Genomic DNA, 11,090 nt, shown 5'->3' with positions numbered 1-11,090 from the left:
AAACCACTGATTTGAAGTGCAGACTGTTTTAGAAACCTGATGCCTGTACACGACCCTAAGTTTTAAATTATGTTGTTTAGCTAAGGTTTAAGCATTCTGTTATTGAATTATAGGTATGCTTGGTTGGAATTAACGGATAATTAAATCTGTTGTATATCTCTGTTAGGACACTGTTTGGAGGAGATTTGATGCTTTTGCATGGTCTTAAGTTTTGGATTATGTTTTACAACTGTGTTTTAAGCATGTTTTTATTCAATAATGTGTATGCTTAGTTAGGTTAAACTGATGCTTAAATCTATACATAAAGTGCATTAGTCAAGGTACTGTTTGGATAAGCAAAATTGCATAAACCTGTTTTATCAATTTAATAGACTGAAACTTGGATTCTGAATTTTCAGTGGAGACATGGTTTAGTGACACACATGTTAAACTATACTTATGATTGTTTTGGAATGCGTTGATAGTTAATTCTACTATTTCTGTTAACTGTGTTAACTGGAGGATTGTATGTACCGGTATGGGACGGTGACATACTAGGTATGATTAGTTAAAACACTAATCCTACCTAATTTGGAATGAGTTGGATTAACCATAAAAAAAAAAAAAGTTAAGTCCTACTTATATGGATATATATATATGAACCGGTATGGGACGGTGTCATATTAGGGATGGCTTAGTTCAAAATACTAAGACCTACCTATATTGGGAATGGATTAGTTCAAAATATTAAGTCCTACCCAAATTGGATTAAGGTATGGATTAACCATAAAGGTTAAGTCCATCACCTACATGTGTCATATCAATTGTAAATTGAAAGACTTACTACGGTTTCAGGATGGAGTGTTTACATATATCAGACCACTACATAGATGACTGATATTTTGTATAGGGAGTACGGACTTTAAATATTTATTTTATGTGCCATGGTATGAGCCTGAGTCTCAGGACCATGGTTAGGGTGCGTATATCGCCTAGGATGGATAACTGGACATAGGTGTTGTTCCCTGGTAGGTCTAGGTACTCATGCCCACCTTAGGGTGCGTATTTGCATGTTACCTTCTATTCAGGCTGAGACAGACCTACTGGACTAGCGAGCATCCTATAGTGTGTACTATGTACATATATGGACTACTCTAGATATTATTGAGTCTTCCTAGGATGTATCTGCGTATCGGATTACTGTTTGGATTGTAGTAGATCAGGACTTGCATGTGGGCCTGACCCACTCCTTTATTTTTCAGGTGTTCATCAGTTCCAGGGTTTGAGCTTGGACGTGCAGAGCATATACAAATATTCATTCCTCCAACTACGTAGGAATCTTCTCTATATTAGCTTTAGACTTTATTTCAGTCATTTCAGTTTTGAATTGAGAATATTAATAAGGGGTCCACTGGATGAATTCTCAAGTTGTAAACTTATGGAGTTTTGGATTATCAGATTTGAATAATTTTATTTCAAGGTTTATTAATTTAGTTTCTTCCAACTATTTAATTTTATTTCTTATTTCACTTTGTATTTCGTGTTCGATTTAAAATACTTTAATTGTTTGATATCTCTCGGGTTTGGACTCGGACCTGATCAACCCGCGTCTCGGATCCGAGGGGTATCACACACACCTACCACGACCGGTTCGAAAAAGAATCTTCGCACCAAACCGTGACCCAAGTCACAAGCACAAACCCCCTAAGGTCATACCTTTCTCCCACGAAACCCTCAATCATACACCTAACCTCTACGGTCACAAGAACCCAATCGCTAACACATGAAACTCATACGTCTCACCCTGGACACCAGACTATGCCATACGTACTCATTCGAAAGTTATGCCCTAAGCACTACGCCCTAAAGACAATAAGAAAAGTGAAGCAACCATGCATCGAATAGCTTGATCCACGAGCTAAAGAACTACGTCATTCGTTCGATAAGAACCGGCACCTAAACAATCTTAGAGCAACCAAGCTCATCGCCTACCTAGGTTAAAACTCACACAACCATCCATGCCCCAACAAGTACTCTACCGTACTAGTAACCATCTCGTACTCAACTGTATGGACCCACATGAATACATATATATATTAACCGTACTCCATACCATGATACAATCGTGTCCTTTCATTTTTTTTTAAAAATAAACACCTCGTATTTTTTTTTTAAAAAAAAACATACATAACCATGACTAAAAATGTGACAACCCGAATTTTTTTAGAGTTTTAATTATATTTATTTCATTATTATTTTTGTATCATTAGAGACTTTCCAATTGAAGATTGAATTTTGATTTTTATTGGAGACTTACTCAATTGGAGGTTGAGTTATGATGTTCAATTTATAAAAAAATTGATTTTTGGGTTATTAGTATTTTGTGTCTTTTGGATTTGTTTCTAATAAATTAGTTTTATTTTTATTAAGTTAATGGATTTTTGGTGATGACAAAATGAAGAAGGAATGGAAATGGGTATCTGATTAAATTATTGATTTTTATTTTGAGATTAGTAAAGGAGTAGTTTAGTTATTTTATGTATATTGTATATACATTGGTGATGGAAGGAAGACAAATATAAATATAATGGATGGAGATAAGAGGATGGCAGGTGCCAAATTGAAGGAAGAGAAATGGGTTTTGATTTTGGAAAGTTTTGGCTGCATTATATATATATATATATATATATATATATATATATATATATATATATATGGCATCAGATGAAGAAGCAAATGGGCTTGGCCAAAATAAAAGAGAAAGAAAAAAAAGAAAAAGACAAAAAAAAAAAAAAAAAAAAAGAATAAATGGTGATGTGCTAGCGGGACCCACTTAAGATATTATGGGGTTGAAATGGTTTAGTTGCATATTATGCATATATATATATATTACATATATATTTTTATTATGTCCGATAGAAATGTGGTTGACAAAAATTTGTGGGAAAAGTAATGAAATGGTGATGTGAAGTGGTGGGACCCACTTATTGATTTGTTTTCCAACTTTCTTTGACTTTAGGGCCTTGTTTACAGAATGAGATTGTGATTGTGTGCAGTATGTGTGATGATATAGATGAATTAAAGACAAGGGAGCAGCAATGTGGTGGGTTGCCGAAAGTAAGAAAGAAATGATTGTAATGATAAAAGTGTGGGTTCCACTTGAGAACTAATTGTTTGATATTTTTGGTGAGCTGTCTGCACTGTGTCGGCATAGATTGTCTATTTATTGGGTGTTTGTTGTGTAATGAGGTATTCAAAGACAATATTAGAGCTTTAGAGATTTTTAAAGAGTTTTTGAGAAGTCACAAAGTGAGGGCCGAGAGTATGCTCAGATGATTCAGTGATTAATTCATTTTCAGTGTAGGGATCATCATACCTTGAATGGCTTGGATGATTTGTTTCAAATATTTTATGATTGCTCTTTTGTTTAAATTGCATATACGTATTTTTGTTTAAATATATATGTATATTTTTGTGAAAATAATTTTGCGTGAAACTTCTTGAAATCCTTGTTTTGGTTTTTCCTACTGTCTCACCCCCCTACAGTTTCAGGTACCGAGGATAAGCTTGGACTGCTAGTTGCGGGATTAGGTGGAAGAGTAGGAGTTGAGGAATTAATTTATTTATTTTGAGAGATGTTGTATTCATTTTTGTGGAATTGATTCTGCTTCAATAAAATGGTATTTTCTTTTAAGATCTTGGGTGTAAATTGAAGTATTTTGATTTGAAAAAATCGAGGATTTTATTCAGAAAAAATTCGGGGCGTTACAGAATGGTATCAAAGCCTGTACCCAGCCGGAAGTGTGAGTGTAGTGATGTTGTAGCTAGACGGGTGTGAGTGGGCGAGTGTTTAATTCTGATTTGCTACCGCTCGTAGCCTAGTGTGTGTGGGCGGGTGTCGTTCACTGATAGCTACTGGGATGGTCAATAATTGTGATTCAGCATGTGGTATTGCCTTTTTTATTATTGGTCTTATTTTGTGGGTAGGTGACGGCATCGACTAGCTACCACAATGGTTACAGAGTGTGTGGGCGGGTAACTAGCACTGTCAGCTACCACAACGTTTTGTATGTCACAGTATCTCGCATCGCCTGGAGTAAGGATTTTTGGATTTTGTTTTGCCACTTTTGAGGTTTTCGGGTATGCGAAAATTGTTGGGCCTGAATTTCGGGATGAAATTCTTTTTAAGTGGTGGAGAATGTGACAATCCGAATTTTTTTAGAGTTTTAATTATATTTATTTCATTATTATTTTTGTATCATTAGAGACTTTCCAATTGAAGATTGAATTTTAATTTTTATTGGAGACTTACTCAATTGGAGGTTGAGCTATGATGTTCAATTTATAAAAAAATTGATTTTTGGGTTATTAGTATTTTGTGCCTTTTGGATTTGCTTTTAATAAATTAGTTTTATTTTTATTAAGTTAATGGATTTTTGGTGATGGCGAAATGAAGAAGGAATGGAAATGGGTATCTGATTAAATTATTAATTTTTATTTTGAGATTAGTAAAGGAGTAGTTTGGTTATTTTATGTATATTGTATATACATTGGTGATGGAAGGAAGACAAATATAAATATAATGGATGGAGATAAGAGGATGGCAGGTGCCAAATTGAAGGAAGAGAAATGGGTTTTGTTTTGGAAAGTTTTGGTTGCATTATATATATATATATATATATATATATATGGCATCAGATGAAGAAGCAAATGGGCTTGGCCGAAATAAAAGAGAAAGAAAAAAAGAAAAAGAAAAGAATAAATGGTGATGTGCTAGTGGGACCCACTTAAGATATTATGGGGTTGAAATGGTTTAGTTGCATATTATGCATATATATATATATATTACATATATATTTTTATTATGTCTGATAGAAATGTGGTTGACGAAAATTTGTGGGAAAAGTAATGAAATGGTGATGTGAAGTGGCGGGACCCACTTATTGATTTGTTTTGCAACTTTCTTTGACTTTAGGGCCTTGTTTACAGAATAAGATTGTGATTGTGTGCGGTATGTGTGATGATACAGATGAATTAAAGATAAGGGAGCAGCGATGTGGTGGGTTGCCGAAAGTAAGAAAGAAATGATTGTAATGATAAAAGTGTGGGTTCCACTTGAGAACTAATTGTTTGATATTTTTGGTGAGCTGTTTGCACTTTGTCGGCACAAATTGTCTATTTATTGGGTGTTTGTTGTGCAATGAGGTATTCAAAGACAATATTAGAGTATTAGAGATTTTTAGAGAGTTTTTGAGAAGTCACAAGGTGAGGGCCGAGAGTATGCTCAGATAATTCAGTGATTAATTCATTTTCAGTGTAAGGATCATCATACCTTGAATGGCTTGGATGATTTGTTTCAAATATTTTATGATTGCTCTTTTGTTTAAATTGCATATACGTATTTTTGTTTAAATATATATGTATATTTTTGTGAAATTAATTTTGCATGAAACTTCTTGAAATCTTTGTTATGGTTTTTCATACTGTCTCACCCCCCCCCCCCCCCCCCCCATAGTTTCAGGTACTGAGGATAAGCTTGGATTGCTAGTTGCGGGATTAGGTGGAAGAGTAGGAGTTGAGGAATTAATTTATTTATTTTGAGAGATGTTGTATTCATTTTTTTGGCATTGATTCTGCTTTAATAAAATGGTATTTTCTTTTGAGATCCTGGGTGTAAATTGAAGTATTTTGATTTGAATAAATTGAGGATTTTATTTAAAAAAAATTCGGGGCGTTACAAAAAAACCATCACAATACCATACGAGACATGCATGCACCTTCCGTGCTCATTGTTTGCCACATTATTATTTAAAATAAAACTGCACAAACCATGCCTACCACTTACCGTTACCATAATCCCCATACTCGTCATCTTATCACAATTAACATGTTTTCAAATCACATTAACACTTCATTTAATTACATATATACTGATATTTAAACACATAAACACTTAGCGAATAGGTATGCCTTGAAACTGTAAACATGTAAGCAAGTAGAAAGTAAGCATGCTTCATAAAACAGTAAGCACATAAACAATGCAATCCACCTTCCACACAACCCTAAGTAGGCATCTACCCGTCGTTCTAATGGTTTTCAAACCATTGCTCTGATACCAAATGTGTAACGACCCAAAAATTCGGCATGACCTCTGCTGAAAAATTCCTACTACAACCTGTTGCAAAAATATAAGAATGCAATGGCCTTACTTGGACCTTAAAATTTATCTACCCTGTTCCAAAGCACTGCAATATAACACATTTCAACATTTCATTCATACATTCATTATACCCCAACATAGTTCATTTCATGGTACGACAACTACATACCAAATAATCTAAATCCATAATAATTACAGTCCCAAAAACATGATTAAGAGTCCTAACATATACTGAGACATTTTACAAGAGTTACTTCATGCTCATCATTATAATTACAAGGTTTCCAAGTATAAAATTATACAAAACATAAATGCATCATTACAACGTAAAACTTTGGTTACAAAAACTAACAAAACGGTCCTCTAATCCAAACTAAGCTTGTAATGGAACGTCGTCCGCCACTTCTTTCCCATCTCTTGAAAAAATATTTAAGTAATGGGGTGAACATAAAGCTCAGTGGAAGTCGCCTAATGCATCAATTTTGGACTCCCTTGAGCCACATAACACATCAGGGGATAGAAATGAAGCTAGGGTCATATCATGGGAATTCGAACAACATTTAACACATAACAAGCAGTATCCATAGTCATAAGAACAATTTTACATTCCAAGTGCATGATATGATATGAGATGCATCCCCTCACCAACTTGGTCTACACCGACCCAATATACACTTTTTCAAAACCCGTTAACCGACTTTACTCAGGCAAGATTGATAGCTATCCCTAGTTCCAAATTTGGCAACCGTTAAAGGACCTAATATAAACTTTTTTACGCCCTACACCGGGCCGCGCTCCCTCTAGGTCAAGTTAGCCTCGGACTCGCGAAATCTGGTTCATTTGAAAAAAAAAAACCTTCCCCTTTAAATAAAACTTTCCTTTCATAAAACTTCCTTTCCCAAATCCTTTTCAAAATCCTCTTTTTATGCCATGACATGCAATGTAATGTTTTACGTGATCTCAACCATCAAGCTCACCAATTTGGTAACAAAAACATTAACAAAACCTTTCTAATCCAACAAGTATGTACAAGATATTCTAAAAAAAAAAGAAAAACAAATAAGATCATGGTATGTTTAGAGAATTCAATACAATAAGGACATCATTATCTCAAGTATGGCATATACAAGAAGCCTCCTTAAGCATGCTCAACATAAAATTATATACACAATAACATGCCATCAATTAAACATTGACACAACCTTCATACAACAAAATAAATCAGTCTTTTGACACAAAGTTTATATAAATAATGCTTTAACACTTAAAGACTTTCATAATTACAACAATTTTCATATCAACATACAGTTCTCAAGATAAAATAAAAAAGAAATAGAAATTGCTCAAATAAAAGGCAACACTTGATGTATTAGGGAGACCCCTACTGTGACGTCCCTGGTTTTTCAAGCCATTGCATCCTGTGATGAACCGTAGATTAACTCGATAACGGATCCGAATGTGAAAGTGAAAACTAAAAATAAGACTCTAAGAAGTCAAAGTGACCTTCCATGAGATTGTAGAACTCAATGAGACCTGACGCGGAAGCAAAAAATCACAAAAAAATAACAATTAAGGCCCCTAGGGGCACAATAGTCATTTCAAAAACTATTGATTCGTGTGCCACTGAGTACACCGCTGGAAAGACAATGAAAAACTAATCAAGATGAACTCAAGAATCGCATGATTCGGAGTCCGGACGAAGGAGGAACGGCGAAACAAAGAAAAATGGACATACAAAGCACAAAGGGTAAACTGGTAATTATCCAGGAAGATCTGGGTGCAACCGAGCATATCGTTGGAAAGACAACAAAAAAATAGTCAAGTTCAAAACAAAATTTTACTCGATTTGGAGTCCAGACGAGGGAGAAAGGTCAAAAACAAAAAGAGGGTCATGACAGTTACAGTGTTGCTGACCCATTGCTGCTGCAACTGAGAGTAAAAACAGGCATCTAAACGGACTTTTTTTGAAAAAATCAAAGAAGAAACCCCTCATAAAATCAAGTTTTTTACCCGGTAATGTGGACGGAAAACAAAAAAAAACTATGCATTATAAAATGCCCAGAATGCCCCCAAGAAAATCAGGTTAAGAGGGTAAAAATCATTCCGAGCTGCAGTCCAAGGAAAGGAAATGGGGCTTCGGGAGGTTTTTAAATTGCCTAAATTGAAAATGCAATCTTAATATACACCCACAAGACCCGCAGAAGTTTCGGATCGGTCGTCACACTTTTAAAAAAAAAAGCCAATGAATAGTATGAAGTACACTTGTATTAAAATCAGCAAAACCTGGAAGCAAGGATTTTTCAAAAAAAAAATGGGTTTTTGAGGGCCAAGATGATGTTTTTTGGAAAACCATAAAGAAGAAACCCCATCCAAAATCGAGTTTTCTATCTGACAACATGGGCAAAAATAAAAAAAAAATACATTGTGAAATACTCAAAATGCCCTGGGAATAGAATAGGGTAAGAACTCAAAAAAAATGCAACCTTAAGTTTTTGTTTCATCAAGAAGGGTATTGTGTGCCAAAATAAACATGCAAGCATACGTAATGTGATAAAGTAGATGTACTACAATGGCCTATGGCCTCATGGCATGTTGTATGTCAAATATGACTCTTCAATGTACGAAATCTCCTAACTTCCATAGGCAACAATGAAGTTAAAAATTTGCATACATATCACATAAGTGTCTTTGGCCCTTGGCCTTATTACATACAAGTCAAATACATTGCATAGAGTGTACTTATGTACACATTACATAAATGGAATCAAATACACACTGTAATACCCCTAATTTTCAAAAGGATATAATGGAAACTTAATAAATTATTTATGTGCATTTTAAATTGATAAATTGATTATTTGTTTTGTGTGCATTTAAATATGATTATCTGGCTAAGTGGTTAATTGTTTTACTTGTTTAAAATTGGTATTGTGTATTTGTTTTATGTTGTTTATTTATTTTAACTTAATTACGTGCAATTGGGATTTATTTTATTTATTTGATTAATTGGTATTTTTTTTATTATTACGTGTTTTTAAATGGGTTGTGTGACTTATTTGATTTAAGTTATATGGTTGTAGTTATATTTACGTTTAGGGTTTTGGTGTTAAGTATTTTGGTTGGCCGACTTATACTTGGGCTGGAATTAGGATTAGGGTTTTTGCATGAGTCTATATATATAGAAAAATATTTGTCTACAAGGGTTTTGGAGACACCCTTTTCACGTAATAATCTGGAGAGGTAAACAGAGGAAAACTATAGAAGAGAGAAACAGAGACGTTTGAGGGGAAAAACACAGAGGGACACAGAGAGAATCAATTAGGCTTTCAGCTATGGACTAAAGGTGGACCATAGAGGAAGGAAGAGGTTGATGCTGAGATAGAACTGGAGCAGTAGGAGAGTTGCCGGTAGTCTACAGTTCGTCGGAGAATTTAGCAACGGCGTTGAAAGGTTTCAAACCGAAACCTAAAGGCAAGTTTCATTCTCTCCTTCCTGTAAACTTGTATTCTGTGCATTCTAAATAGACTCTAGGAATTTAATTAAAACTGTTAAAACAAATTTTTATGCATATTAGTTTAGTCTGAAATTTGGTTAACGTATAATAACCGAAGATGGCTTTCCTTGCATAAATTGTTAGATTATGTATTAAACCTTTGTAAATTAATTCATAATGGAATGTGAGGTGTTGTTAGGATGGTTAGGAAGTTAATTAACCTTTAAAATGGAATTATAACACATGTGATCAGACTTTAGATTGTTCATATGTTCAGTTAACTGTGATTGGCGTTTTTTGATACGGTTTTGTTTTTGTTTTAGATTTTTGTCAATTAATGCATGCTGGATGGTGAGAAGTTTCTAGGACTTTAAGAATTTAAATTGAACCCTAGGAATGTTAAAATACTTGGGACAAGAACGTCGGACTTCGCCGGAAACGCAAAAAAAATCATCGGACGAAGTAGAGACGAGGCAGAGGGGCTCTCAGGGGTGAGAGCCGGCTCCTAAATGGTGGGAGCCGGCTCCCATGAAGAGAGAGCCGGCTCTCCATGAGGGGGAGCTGGCTCTAGAAGCCTAGGAGCCAGCTCCAATAAAGGGGAGCCGGCTCCCATGGGGAAAAAACCCCTACGGGTGTTTTCTGTAATTTTTCTGAAGTTCAGGGGCTTAAAGGTAATTACTGGAAAGTGATGGGGGGTTTTAAATGATTAAAATTAACTTGTTAAATCCTTCAAATAGTTGGTTTATGCTAAGGTGCTAAACCTAAATGCATGTCATAAAACATAAGCTTATAATAGGCCTACTGTCAAGGAAGGAGGAATGCTTGTTTTTCTAAGTTGTTTTGACAACTTAATTTGGGCTGTCATTGTAATTATTGTTAGAATTTATATCAATGATATATTTAGCATAGTTTAGTTCCAGGAATGTTGGTTATGACGTCATGTACCCTTATCTAATAAGCTGCATATTATCGGGAGTAGTGGAAGATTAGTTGCTAGTTTTGTGTCAGCAAATTAAATGGAACTCATATAAAATACTTTTTGAAGTTTCATATGATGTACTTAAACTTTGGAGTGTCATTATATCTGACACATATTTTATAATGCGGAATTGCATAGATGCCATGAGATTTAATTATAAATTTGCATGCCGTAAAGGATATGGGAGGATTTAAATGCTAGTCATCATTTTAACATTTTAAACGAACTAGTATGGATGTGTTGTTTTGGAATTCTAGTATAATGTGCAGTTTAGAATTCTGATATTCATTATATTATGTTATGAAGGATAATTGCTGAACTGTCTTAATTTCTGTTCTGTCAATTACATGGAAATGGATGGTTTAAATTGTTTATTCTTATTTTAACAATTTAAAAGGAGGTTCTATGAATATAATCATATACTGGATGCATGATAGGAGCTTATCTATATCTGATTTCTATTATGATGGTTCTGGATA

The 11,090-nt window shown here is 34.4% G+C and overlaps 1 long non-coding RNA gene across 1 annotated transcript; it reads left to right on the top strand.

Moving 5' to 3' along the window:
- The first annotated feature begins 3,249 nt into the window (after positions 1-3,249).
- LOC132298845 (uncharacterized) lies at positions 3,250-5,642 on the top strand. The gene is made up of 3 exons (XR_009479975.1): positions 3,250-3,339; positions 3,526-5,295; positions 5,495-5,642. It is a non-coding gene; the product is annotated as an uncharacterized LOC132298845 (long non-coding RNA).
- Positions 5,643-11,090: the final 5,448 nt, after the last annotated feature.

The sequence above is a fragment of the Cornus florida genome, unplaced genomic scaffold (genome assembly GCF_030987335.1).
Source record: "Cornus florida cultivar Cherokee Brave unplaced genomic scaffold, ASM3098733v1 CherokeeBrave_3.0.0_Hap2_Chr03, whole genome shotgun sequence".
Taxonomy (NCBI): Eukaryota; Viridiplantae; Streptophyta; class Magnoliopsida; order Cornales; family Cornaceae; genus Cornus; species Cornus florida.
The sequence above is the reverse complement of the archived record's forward strand: the minus strand, read 5'-3'. Positions and strand labels throughout refer to the sequence as shown.